Source organism: Etheostoma spectabile, chromosome 2, assembly GCF_008692095.1.
Source record: "Etheostoma spectabile isolate EspeVRDwgs_2016 chromosome 2, UIUC_Espe_1.0, whole genome shotgun sequence".
NCBI lineage: Eukaryota > Metazoa > Chordata > Actinopteri > Perciformes > Percidae > Etheostoma > Etheostoma spectabile.
This window is the reverse complement of record NC_045734.1, coordinates 15,588,078-15,602,203: the sequence shown is the minus strand read 5'-3', so window position 1 is coordinate 15,602,203 and position 14,126 is coordinate 15,588,078. Positions and strand designations below refer to the sequence as shown.

The following is a 14,126-nucleotide window of genomic DNA, read 5'->3' as shown; positions in this document are numbered from 1 at the left end:
GAGTGTCAAATTTGTAAGCGGGAACCGTGTGTGTGTGTGTGTGTGTGTGTGTCTGTGTGTCTGTGTGTCTGTGGCTGAGTCCTGCTCAGATCATACTAATTATCAGAGGTGACTCAGCATCTGAGACAGTGGGAACAAGGCTACGAATGACCCAGAAGTCCACAGGCTAAAGATGCGATAAGACACCCATACTCACACACAAACACACACAATCTTTCTCTATGGATCACTCTCATCTCAGATACAGGGACAGAGCGGGAGAAGGAAAGAGACAGCAAAAAAAGACAGAAAGGAGAACAATGTTTCCCTCAGACTGCATTAGAGAGAGTAGAGAGATTTGGGAGGAGCTGTCAAGGGACGCTCTGTCAGGCAGCTTCAAGCTCAGCCCTCTTCCTAGTATGAACTAATCTGGCTGCTCTCTGTTCTCTATCATATCTGGCCATGGCTGTAGAGCACTGTGGTCCGCTTCCACAGGAGCAGATTAAGGCTTGGCTACCCAAGACTAAACTCTCTATTGAAGAATCATCTAGGTGTAATCCCTGTGTGAAACCAGCCCTGTATGTTACAGCGCATTATATCTCACACCATGCGTATTATACACAGCAGGCTGCACACTCCGGAGATACTGGAGACAGGCATGAGGATGGTTTGCTGTGTACTGGCAGCAGAGCCTCAGGTTGGCTTTAAATTGTTACGTAAAATGAGATTGGTTCACAGAAGGTGGACCCCCCCGGGTACAAATCAACAAACTCAGAGTTCTGACGGGATGTTTTTCACCTTAGTGATTAAAATGTTGAAATATTAATACACCCTGTCACATATTTATTTAATAATCCTGTCACCTAGTTTGTCATATTTGCATTAACATTTGCATTTTCTTTTCCATTCTTTTCCTCTGTTGAACCAATGCTTCTACCCATGCAACTCACGCACGCACGCACACACACACACACACACACACAAACCCACACAACACACACACACACCACACACACACACACACACACACACACACACAACACACACACACACATACAACCACCTTCCTTAGAACAAAAGAAAAGTGAAGTTGATCTTTGTTCTTGAAGCCTCCTGCGGTTTCAAACCCAACCGTTTTACAGTCTCTGTGCTCACAAAGGCATGGGTCATTTCTATTGCTTTTACAAGTTTGTACAACAGCTCCATTCCATCCATATGCAGCAATTTAAGTGACAAGTGTTATGAAGTGCTCAACTCGTGGTGTTGGTCTATGAGGCCGAGCAAGTTACACTCAGCCCACACTCCAGCCATCACAGGATCCCCATCTCTGTGGCTCCTGAAATTGTCTGTTGTCTGTCGTCTGTTGTCTGTGTGTGTGTGTGTGTGGGTGTGTGGTGCTGTGTGTGTGTGTGGTGTGTGTGTGTGTGGGTGTGTGGTGTGTGTGTATGTGTGTGCAGATTAACTGTGTGTTTAGTGAGTTATCTTGATCAAATTCCCAATTACACAGAAGAGTGTCTTTTCAACGCTGTGCTCTTTGCAGAAATACACAAACAGACATTAACTGTCACACAACACACACACTCACCCACTTGAAAACAGAAACAGAAAAACACACAACACACACACACACACAACCACACACACACACACACACACACACACACACACACACACACACACACACACACGGCGGAGGCCCAAGGCACTTCATTTCCTATTCCACCCCTTCTCTCCTTGGCACCCTCATATTCCACTGTTGCCTCCCCAATACTCAATCCACGGTCACTATAGCAACCTCACACAGAGCTACAGGCAGCCAGAGGGCCAATCATGTCATTACAACATCTGTCAGAGACACACACCCTCAAACATGGATACAACTGCATATATACCCCTGCAATACTTGGACCCAGATGTCCATGCATCCTTGCAAACAGACAACAAGGCATGCATCTCTACACACACCCTCACAGGCATAGTTTTAACCAAATCTCTCTCTCTCTCACTCACTCTCTCACTCACACACACACACACACACACACACACACACACACACACTAAAATTAGGTCAAGTTAAAGACAAATTTCTTACCTTTGCTCATGGTTCATCCTGGAACATAAAGTTTTTAAAGTGGGAGCTGAAATAGGACAAGACAAGATTCTTCATGAAAGTTTAATCTGTCAAGAAAAATATACCATATTGATTGTATGCCACTGTTTTTCTTGGCCAGGAAGAATCATTTGCTTGACAAACTGCCTTGGATATGACAGAGAGATAAATGAAGGGTGGCCTTGACTGGGATTTGATGGTAAAATGGGACCATCAAGTCTGCTATAGAAACATGCCTGCTGGGTATGTTGCTCTGCTGCCACCTGTAGACTAGAACTTGTACTCTACCTACACAAAGTCTCGGGACAGTGACCTTAGCACAGGGGTGTCAAACTCAACTTTACTAAGGGCCACACTGGAAAATGAGAATCACATCAAGGGCCAGACATATTTATTGACATGATTTTTAATTAATCTAAAAAGTCAAATATCTTTGACTATATTATTGCATGTCCTATATTGTATAGCCTTCTCACTAACAATTTGGTGGCCATAAAGCCCTAAAAAAGTTTTTTTTTTTTTTTGAAATTTCTTGGTCACAAAGTCTGAAATCTGCCAAATTTTGCTTTTGTGTCGTGTAAGCAGTTACAGTTTGAAAACATTTTTTTTTGGTTTGGCGCCCACAGGTGGGCCAAAATTGATTGTGATCCTAAATTGATATGCAGACCACATCAACATTTGCAAGGGGCAGGATTTGGCCCGCGGGCCTCAACTTTGACACATGGAAATCCATCCAAATCCAACTTTTTTAAGTGGGAAAACGGGACCTAGGAAAAAGGTTGTAGTTGAGGTGTAAAAACTAAGTTATTGCTGCACTAGATAGTCGTAAACATGCAGTGTTCCACATGCTGTCTGATTCAAAATCAATCCCCTCGATAACATCTTGCTTCCTTCAGTGTACAGTACATGCAACTCCCAGTGAAGCACTCCGCTTGTCTCAGTATACACAGGTGCATCATCTGACAAAACTTTCAAAGAGTTTGATGAAATCTATTTTTGTTTTTTTAAGTTGGCAAAGGCTTGATATCAAAATGAGTCACACACAAACTCAACACAAAATTCCAGCCAGCCTTTAGAAAAGAAAAAGTGCCACACAGAGCAATACACACGGCTTATGTGCAGCCCCTGCATCTTTTAACAAACCGAAGAGGGTTGAGCGAATGCTTTATATTTAGAATGGTGACGCTATGCAAACTTGAGCGCTAACATGAGAGGAAAGCTCAGCGATGCGTTGGAGAGCTGCATATTCAATAATGTATCAGAGGCAGCGTTTTAAAAACAGCTTGGGATCGCCCCTCTGTCTTGTCCTGTCTGCCCGTCTGTCTCTTTGCTTGTCTTTCCTCCAGTTCGTCCACTGCGAAGACAGCAGATTTGCCACTTCTGTGGGGAGCTGATGTTTGGTTAAACTTTCATCCTGACGACAGTGTCTTCACTCGCTCTTTCCGTCCCTCAGGATGAGCATCTCTCTGTGCTTCTTTTGCTCTCTTTCTCAGAAGCAAGATGCCACCCCTTTCTCCTTGTTTTTGTACTCCCTCTCTGTCTTTCTCAGTGGACATGGCAAAACCTTTTAGCAACATTAATCTTATACCAATCTGACCCAGAACAAATCTGCTTTTGACAGCAAGGGAAGGTAGAAAATGTGTGTGCATGTGTTTGTTTGAAGGTCATCAAGCTATTCAGTGCTTACCTGCTTTAGTACACAGGTCCACTGTGCTGCTCCATTCTTGAGGAATGAAAGAGTAAGAAATCTCCCCAGAATTCTCCTGCAAGAGAGAAGGACAGATACAGAGGAAGTAACAGGGACGGGGATGGAAGGGAAGAGAAGAGAAAAAGTGGCAAAGGGATTAGGAACAGAGCCTTAGCCTTTAAAAGCCAATGCTCTTAAAGCCAACTTTGGGTTTTAACTGAGGTGTCTGTGCCCGCTTGCACTTGCCTTGGCATTGGTGTGTGTTTTTATGGGCAGCATTTGGAAGCGTTGATCTGAATGCTTCGACATAAACACAATTAATGTGCAATAATTGTTCCAAAAAGCATGTCAGGTCAAATGGACAGCCAACTCCTATACTGGGGGATTGTAAGACTTTTAAGGCTTCCATTCCAACTATTTACAAGCCGTACGAGCTGTGAGGGGATGAGGGGCTGAAAAGCCAGCGGGAAAAGCATACAGCACCTCAGTATGATAGCTACACACTCTGACAGATCAAAAGGGTTGCATTAGGACACATGTGTGAATACTAGCACTGAGGCGTGTAAAACTTAAGCAAAGAGAGAACATACACACACACATCCAGATGTTACTCTTCCATGTTTGATGACTGTAATGACCCTGTGTTGTTATACAGAATTCTTCTGCCATCTATAGCAGTGCAGCAGAGAAACACCAAGTCAAAGCGAAATAGAAATCACTTCACTGGTGGAGTGACATCAGGATGGGTCTCAAAGGATCACGTACAGTTGCAGTTATTTTTGTTATGAAATCCATCCTCTTTTAAACTTTGACATCCTAGACAAATAACCTTCTGCAGCAGTACTACAAATTAACCACTGCAGTAGGTGTGTAAATTTCCAATCTGAGCAGTTTAACATAATCTGATTCTTGTTTGTAAACCTTTGTTTAAAGCAAAACACTTTGCAGCAGGCTGTGACAAGTTGCAGGCATGGTATTTGACAAAATACCATGGACATTAGTGATTCTGGAGCAAGGTGCCATGACAAAGAGTCACCACTAGTCTGTGCTGTTACACCACTCCTGTGCTGCTGACCGACTTACTAAATAAGGGCAGAGACAATGATGACAGAATATATTAACTGGAGAATCCGATGATGTAAAGATCATGAGTTATTTAATTACAAATGAAATCTAGGCCATATATAATTACCGTTGACCTCTTAACACCCGTTGTTTTCCGGTCATAATGACTCACATCTGATGTAGTCACACAATGTAATTTAGAAGCCATTCAAAGGATCTGAGTCTAAGACATCAGATAGATTTTCGTGCAGCCCCTGCTTGCATAAATGCACACTTTGACAAATGCATATGTGATCTATGTGTGAAAACTAGTTCACACTTTATTTTCGGTCGATGACACATTCCTCCCTGGATTCCTCTACACTTGCACCATGTTTCTGCCGTAAAGAACGGCGGGTGAAATCAGTTTGGAGGGGGATTATAATAAGCATTGGTTACCCTCTATTGCGGGCGCCAGTTTTCCTCTCCATCATGTTGTTTTCCTGTTGGGTTTCAGTGCTCCCTGGTCGGAAAACCACCTTGTTAGTGAGAATGTGCTTCACCTGTGCTGGCCCAGCAGAAGTCATTAAAGCATCGGCAGCCGCAGCAGAGGAAGAGTTTGGAAACTGTATCATTTGGAAAGCTCATATTGGCGCAAGCAATTTCAGTTTACAAGTCTTGCACAATAAGCTAGGACAAGTTATGTTTATCCAATTTTCAGTGGACACGGCATTACTGTAGTCTTCCCCGATTTTTATGTGGTAAAGTGGCACCCATGGTGAAAGTCTGTTTGCAAACCCTTTTAGTTGTTCCTTTGAATCCTTTTCATGCTGATGGTTGAAGTGACTATTTGGTGAGCGTCAAAATGTTGATAGTAATTTGAAGGGAATACAACTACAGGTGCTCTGTCTGGACATCACCTTAAGGGTTTCTGCCGGTGCCGGAAATGATTCAGGGGCAAAGCGGCATATTATTTAGGTCACTAAAGTCCTTTCACATACTCTTTCCACTCCATGTACCAAACGATTTCTGCACTTATCTGCACAGCAATGGCCCAGATAATTTTTTTTTGATGTCCAACCCTAACCAGTGCTGCTCAGTCAAACTCGGTTTACTTTGGTTTGGCTTCACTCAGCATGTGTGAACCACTCTTCTTAGGTTTCTGTCAACTGGACTAAAAATCAAGGCAAGTGGGTAAGCAGGGCATCAGAAGGCCATCTCTTAAGCCCTACTTACAATGCAGCACCATGGCAGGGCCATGCATAACACTGACATAATTACCTACAAACTTGGCTCTAGACACACCCTCCTCAAGTGTTTCATAAACATATATATGCTCACCAGTAATGTACTTTCTAGAGAAAATACATTTCAAATTTAACTTTGTAAACATGTTTACTCTCTCGAGATGTGTGTGCAGCACTGATCAAAGTTGCCCAGAAAGTTAAAGGGGGTTATTGCAGGTCAAGTTGGCAGTAGGAATTCTCAGAGCATCATGACACTGTTTTGCGTAAACAACTTGAACCTGTTTACAACTTGTTAATGTGTGTCTGACGTTTAAGAGTTTGCACAGTGGGATATGCATTTAATCTGCCCCCACAAGGATGATGAAGCATTCTGAGAGCATCCATGATGCACACATGGCTGCATAATTCAACTGACCCTTTAAGTGACCCGCTGCTCTTGAACCTGGCCTCCAGTGGAATGGAGGTTATTGAACAACAGTTATGGTCTCTGTGTGCTCATCCAACAACCTGTACACTACTGGCAAGATAACAAGAGCAGAAACGAACACAAAATAGAAATTCAAGTCACACTGTGATCCTACACAACATAAAAAATGAGCTCCTCTGGCATTTTGAGTTAGGTCAGATTACAATGCTCTAGTGTGCATTCATATCTAGGATTTTACATACCAAATGCAGCCAAATTTCTGGGGAGTAAAACCAAAGAGTTGGTCTACAATGTTATGCCTTTAATTGGAATTCTTGAGCAGACATTTGTCCATAGCACACATTAAAATAAGAATAATGAGAGAAATAGTTACTGCTAGAAACTTCATGTTGATTGTACTGTATGTTAAAGCTCTAGTACATAGTCTCTGTTGCCCCCCTGAGGAATTCTAAGTAATGACAACAAAACTTTGGCATATCCACATGATCCGTAATCACGCACCACCCCCACCCCTCCGCCACACAGTAACTTGTAGCCAAAGAGGACACAAAGGATTAAAAACCTGATGGACTCTTCAGAAGAGGTAATTATCTACACTCGAGCTTCTGGGCACGAAAGTTGCCGGCCTACAACATTTTGCATAGCCATACTGAGAAATACAGAGATTTTGGCAATTGATTGAATGTAACGGACGTTCATTGTTATAAAAAGATTAAAAGTTTAAATTAGGGTTAAATGTTGGAGTTAGGAGTTGTTGTAAGCACATAGGGCTTTTTTAAACATTATTTTTTGGTTACTTTAGGCATTTTACTGACAGGACAGTAGAAGACATGAAAGAGGAGAGAGAGGTGGATTGACATGCAGCAAACGGCTGCAGGGCGGAGTCAAAACCAGGCCCACTGCATCAAGGAGTAAACCTAAATATGTACAGTATGGGTGCCCGCTCTACCAACTGAGCTATCTGGGAGCCCGCACATAAGGCTTTTAAACAGTGAATTTGATGATATTGCACAAGAATCAAGACCAAAACACAGCTAAATGGAGAGTGAAAATCTGACTTGTAATAGTTAGAAACACGACTCCAAATAAATGCTAATGTTGCTCTGTTTGCTGAATATATAGATAGGCAATTGTTTGCTAACATGTTGAATATATAAATTTGTTAGGTGATATAACGTCAATCTTATGTTAACAGCTTGTCCCCAAGTGGCTAAAATAATAAATAATAAAAGGTGCTAAAGGTGCTGTACTCAAAATACTGGAAAAAGGGCCTAGGATTGCCTCTACACAGACCGTTTACCAACTTGTCAAATAACGACACTTTGACACACTAACTTGTATGCGCGGCTGGAAGATTTACCTAAGAAAACAACAGAGAAGCTTAGATAACAGCACATGCCATTCCTGCACACTATCGTTCTATAAGAACATAGTTGACTACTGCTGTATTAATGTTCTGAATGTGAAGTACAGCCCCTTTAAATGTATAATCATGTTTCAAATGTTGGAACAAAATCACAGGCAGTCAGGCAGGGGGAGAGCCCATTTGGGGTGGCAGTAGCACAGTCAGTAAGGAGTTGGGTTAGGTCCACATACGGATCAAAAGTATGGTGGTGGTCTGGTAGCTGGAGGGGTGCCAGATCACCTCCTGGGCACTGCCAAGGTGCTCTTGAGCAAGGCACTAAACCCCCAAATGCTCGGGGCACCTTTCCATGGGCAGCCCCCTGACTCTGACATTTCTACATTTAAATGCATGTATAGATACTGAGCATGTGTGTGTAATTAAGGCCTGTGTGTAAGAACAACAGAGTGTAAATTGTAATTTCCTCTTGTGGGACTAATAAATGATACATTATTATTATTATTATTTTTCCAACGCTCAAACCCGAAAAATTCCCTTTTGGACTACAGCCCACTGATCAGACGTCCCTTTGTTTTGAAAAATTAAACCCTCTGCTCCGACATCACATTGTTCAGACAATATAGGCTTTTTATATAGGTTAGGACAGCCGATTTGTTGGAGTTAGGCATTGGACTTCGAGTGGTTAAGGTTAGGACAGCAGATTGGTCAGGGGATGTGGGACCTGTAAAAAATGGGGTTATGTTACGGGGAATTTGGGACAGTAAACTGCACACAGACCGGTGCAGAGATTGTGTGGATTAGGCTAGATAAGTATTCAAATGTGTTATAAGCAAGAAAAAAGTAATTTCACTTTTTATTGTGGATTCAGATTTTAGATTAAGGAGATCCACAAAAGACCAGCTATATGGTCGGAATATTGGGATTTTTGAAGCAGAGGATTTATTTTTTCAAAACAAAGGGACGTTGGACTAGTGGGCTGTAGGACCAAACTGAATTTTTTTGGGGTAATTAAAAGGTCGGAACAAGGGAGTTTTGGAGCAATGACATGGCACCGTCAGGCGGATGGCATCTTTTTCCTTCAAACGCTACATCTCCAATTAGTCACCCAGCCATATAAAATAATTCTAGTCTGCCATTCTAAGACAAGATAAACCTGAGACATCACTAAGGTCAATCCCAAAGAAAACATTACATGACGCTAGGTAGTAGGCTACTTAATGCTAATAAATGGACCTTTGTGTGAACAATTGTTGGTAAGTCCCTCAAGTTCCAAGGTCTTTCTGTAGATCACATTAACAATTGTAGATGTAATGATCTGTTCCATTCTGCCTCTTGAGAGGTCAAAGTGGTTCCAACTAGTTGGAGCAGTAGTATTAGTAGTATCATTAGTCTGCTCTACAACAGCACAGAGAAAAGAGTTCACGTGTAAGGAAGCTAAATCTTTTCATGCTTACTGGAAGGAAAAAAAGCTGCAGCAGAGGATAGCTGCTAGCAATCTACAACACAGCAAATTCCATGTAATGGCAGTGTAATGACGCAGTTTACACAAAGGGCACAAGCACTCCTGCTGTGAAACGGTGTAACTTCTTTGTGAAATAATCCAATACTTTTAAATTCCATTTAACAATAGCTTAAGAAAAAGAAATTACAATGAACTGTTGAGCAGCAGATGCTATTGTGTGCTTGGGGTGGCCCTGCAGTCATGGATATATGGTGACAATTATGAATTATCATTTGCTAGGTGCAACAAATGACTCATTGCTGTCCTACTTTTAAAGACATATTAGACACTACTGTGCTCGGGGGCCAAGAGAATGAATGACTGAGATCGCGAAAGAAGTGAAAGAAAGTGTCTACAACACAGAGGGGAAGCAAGAAAAATGAATGGGTGTTAAGGGGTAAGGAAGAGAGAGGGAGATGAGGAGAATTATAGCAAATGAGAAAGGGCAAATAAGATATAAGAGGGAGGAAGTGCTTCTAAAGTGGAGAAACTCTGACAGAGCTTTGCCCTGTTCCATCTGCTCAGCTATCATCTTTAAAGGTAAAATTACACAGCACATCTAATTACCTTGCACATTTAACATCAAATTGTCTCAGTGCTAACATTCTACTTCTTTCCCTGGCAAAGACAACGCATGCAGTTTTTCTCACTAAGAAACTATAAAGTTCTGGATTAGAAACACACTGACATTTCTCTCTCAAGGTGAGCGAGACAGAGTGTTAATAAGTGTTGAATAAATAGAGAAAAGTTGGCTGACTCTCACAGAGGCGGCGGTGGGTGAGGCCAGCATGACCTGACACCTGCTTATTTCTTGCTTTTGACGAGGTCACAAATGTTAGACTGATATTGGAATCCCACGAGTGCAGAATGGGAATGCTGGAGCAGAATTAGAATGGCCACAGAACGACTGCAACGGGTTTCCTAATGAAGCCTCTCAGCCAAAGTGACCCATTTTCTTTTTCTCTCTGTTTCTTCTCCCTCTCGCTGATACAGCTGCCCCAAATTCTTCACAGGGAAAGAATATGCATAGATTTAATTAAAATGGCTAAACATATTGGAATAGATTCTTACAGTATATCCCCTTTCTTCAAACCATTAGTCCTTGGGTGTGCTTGGTCTCCAGTGGGTGAGGAGTCTGACGGGGTCAGTCTTCATTCTCGGGAGAAAATGTCACCATGGAGATGGCATATTGCAATAACACAAATGAACTTTCACTTTAAAGGACAAGACGGGATTGAAAAGAAGTTTTAATTGTGTATGTTTGGGTGTGTATTTATGTTATGGTACCAAGACATTTTTTTTTTGTAAAGTACCAATCCTCTCTGACTGATTTCCTGGACAATTTACTGAACAACTAGGATGGCTCTTTTCCCCCCATTTCGATATGAATGCAAAATGTTTTTAAATGTTCATCAGACTTTTTGGATTTGATTGTTCTGTCATAATAGCACTGTTTTAGACAAATAAAAAGTGTAGGGTCTGGTCTAAATTGAAAACCCTTGTAAGATAGCTGGATATTTTGTTAAATACCTTGCGATTACAAAATTTCCTGGAGCGACTGATTATACGGCACTCAGACACCCACCCTAAGTGTACAAGGTTGTTCGCTGAACAGAAGATGATCTGTTACCATGCTTGGAACAGGCTGAGTTTTTGCAGAGGTGCTTCTGAATATAAATCTGATCTTGGACTGGCAGAGAGAGCTAACACTGTATATCCACTCATGACATCTGGTTCACATGCTTGTTTTATTTTGCCTTTTCTTCCATTAAACTTTCTTTTCATCACCAGTGTTGGGCAGTAAACCATTACAAAGTGAAAAGTTGTAATCAGTAGACTTTAAATCTGGGCATACACTGCACAATTTGAGCTTGTTTCTGACAGCCGCAAGACTCATTTTAGAGTCAGACTGAATTGCAGCTTTGACGAGGGTTGTTGTTGCTGTGCATTGTAAAGGAAGGAGCGTGGGCCAATTAACTGCTCCCAACTGGCTGTTGGACGAATTCATGACATCAGAAATATTTGTCTTCTTCTTTTCCTTCTTTGAGCAAATAAACCCATACCTTCCCCGGAGATTTTAAACAAATCTTTATTGACAATTGTCAGTAGCCATAAGGCCATAAGGCTGTTTTATTTTCTATTTTTCACATACAGTGCGAGCACTCAGTTTGTGGCTTGATAATCAGACCATACAGTGTGAGCAAATAAATCGTGAGCTTTGGCTTTACGTCGCAGATGATTTACTCGTACAGTATGAGTTGGAATAAACATTTCCAAAATCATACAGTGTATGCCCAGCTTAAGGGATTCAGTAATTACAATACTCACAGTAACGCTCCGTCAGCTTATTTGCATCCTTAGCGGATGGAGGGTTATATATCAGTTTGCTGACAGAATGTTGGCTTGGAACAAAGGCTAGAGGTGTGAGGAGGCAGTTAGTTTCTACCAAAAGGAGGGGGAATAAGACTAATTTCACAGTTGTTTTATTTACATATTGGGTGCTCTTAGCTTTCTTGCTAAAGCCAGCATTTAAGACTTGTCTGGTTTTGTCCTGAGTTGGAGGCTAACACATTAAGCTGGCTGCTGATGGTGAGCAACTGCAGAGAATGAGATATTTGGTTGTGGATGCTTTGGAATTGTTTAAAGGTACCTTTGACTGTGCTGGGCTGAGTAACGAACGTAATATAATGTGTATCTACTATACTACTATAGTATATTCTTTGCGGATGAGTAATCATTTACAGTGGTGTGAAAAAGTGTTTGCCCCCTTCCTCATTTCCTGTTCCTTGCATGTTTGTCACACTAAGTGTTTCGGAACATCAAACCAATTTAAACAATAGTCAAGGACACACAAGTAAACACAAAATGCAATTTGTAAATGAAGTGTTTTTATATTAAAGGTGAAAAAAAATCCAAACCATCATGGCCCTGTGTGAAAAAGTGATTGCCCCCTAAATTTAAAACTGGTTGGGCCCCCCTTACCAGCAACAACTGCAACCAAGCGTTTGCGATAACGTGCAATGATGCTTTACAGCGTCCTGGAGGAATTTGGCCCACTCATCTTTGCAGAATTGTCCTATTTCAGTTACATTGAGGGGTTTCGAGCATGACCGCTTTTTTAAGGTCATACACAACATCTCAATAGGATTCAGGTCAGGACTTTGGCTAGGCCACTCCAAGTCTTCATTTTGTTTCTTGACCTTGCGGTGTTGACTTGCTGGTGTGTTTAGGATCATTGTCCTGCTGCAGAACCCAAGTTCGTTTCAGCTTGATTACACGAACAGTGGTCGGACATTCTCCTTCAGGATCTCTTGGTAGACAGCAAATTCATAGTTCCTTTTATCACGGCAAGTCTTCCAGGTCCTGAAGCAGCAAATACCCCAGACCATCACACTACCACCACCATATTTTATTGTTGGTATAATGTTCTTTTTATAAATGCAGTGTTCCTTCTACGCCAGATATACTTGGACACACACCCCTTCCAAAGAGTTCCACTTTTGTCTCATTGGTCCACAGAATGTTGTCCCAAAAGTCTTGGGATCATCAAGATGTGTTGTGGAGAAATTGAGATGAGCTTTGAGGTTCTTTTTGCTCAGCAGTGGTTTCCTCCTTGGAACTCTGCCATGCAGGCCATTTTTGCCCTCTTTTCCTGATGGTGGAGGCATGAACGCGACCTTAATGAGGCAAGTGAGGCCTGCAGTTCTTTGGACGTTGTTGTGGGGTCTTTTGTGACCTCTTGGATGAGTCGTCGCTGCGCTCTTGGGGTAATTTTGGGCGGCCGGCCACTCCTGGGAAGGTTCACCACTGTTCCATGTCTTTGTCATTGTGGATAATGGCTCTCACTGTGGTTCGCTGGATTCCCAAAGCTTTGGAAATGGCTTTATAACCCTTCCCAGACTGAAAGATCTCAATTACTTTCTATCTCAATTGTTCCTGAATTTCTTTGGGTCTCGGCATGATGTAAGCTTTTAAGGATCTTCTGGTGGACCTTACTGTGTCAAGCAGCTCCTATTTAAGTGATGCCTTGATTGTGAACAGGTGTGGCAATAATCAGGCCTGGGTGTGGCTAGAGAAATTAAACTCAGGTGGGACAACCACAGTTATATTTTTTAACAAGGGGGGCAATCACTTTTTCACACAGGGCCATGATGGTTTGGATTTTTTTTCACCTTAATAAACACCTTCATTTACAATTGCATTTTGTGTTTACTTGTGTTGTCCTTGACTATTGTTTAAATTGGTTTTGAATGTTCCAACACTTAAGTGTGACAAACCTGGCAAAGGAACAGGAAATGAGGAAGGGGGAAAACACTTTTTCACACCACTGTAAGTAACTTTTTACTTTCTGAGTGCGGGTCTTCATTTAGAATCTCATAACGTAAAATATCTTCTACAATCTGACACTTTGTTGTAAGCTGTTGGTTTTTTTGCACTGATGTCATTCTCTCTTCACATCAGGAAGCAGGAGCAGATATCTCCTGTCATCGCTTCTCTTGGGCTGCATATGAATTTGAATGAGTGTGTGCGTGCACACATGTTTGTTTCTTCCCAAGCAGCTGCCATCATCCTGCTGGTGAAATACGAGGTGCATATAAGTCATCCAGTGAGAGGTAGTCACTAATAGGATAGCGGCTGCTCCACAGGAATGAGATATGGGCTTATTACCCACCTCTCTTCCTTGCAGCCGATGTCCTCCCGTAAAAGTACAACAACACTGTTCCTGTCCTCTTCTACACATGCTCCATCCATCCATCCATCCATCCAT

At 42.0% G+C, this 14,126-nt stretch overlaps 1 protein-coding gene across 31 annotated transcripts in view; it reads right to left on the bottom strand.

Annotated features, from left to right (window-relative positions):
- ptprdb (protein tyrosine phosphatase receptor type Db) overlaps positions 1–14,126 on the bottom strand; it is a 151,766-nt gene that overhangs the window by 109,238 nt on the left and 28,402 nt on the right. For all 31 annotated transcript variants that reach the window (XM_032499226.1, XM_032544695.1, XM_032544737.1 and 28 more), the window contains exons 4-5: positions 3,777–3,852; positions 2,072–2,117 (exon numbers count right to left, since the gene is read on the bottom strand). The gene's annotated coding sequence lies outside the window, so the exon portion shown is untranslated. The remainder of the gene's footprint in view (positions 1–2,071; positions 2,118–3,776; positions 3,853–14,126) is intronic.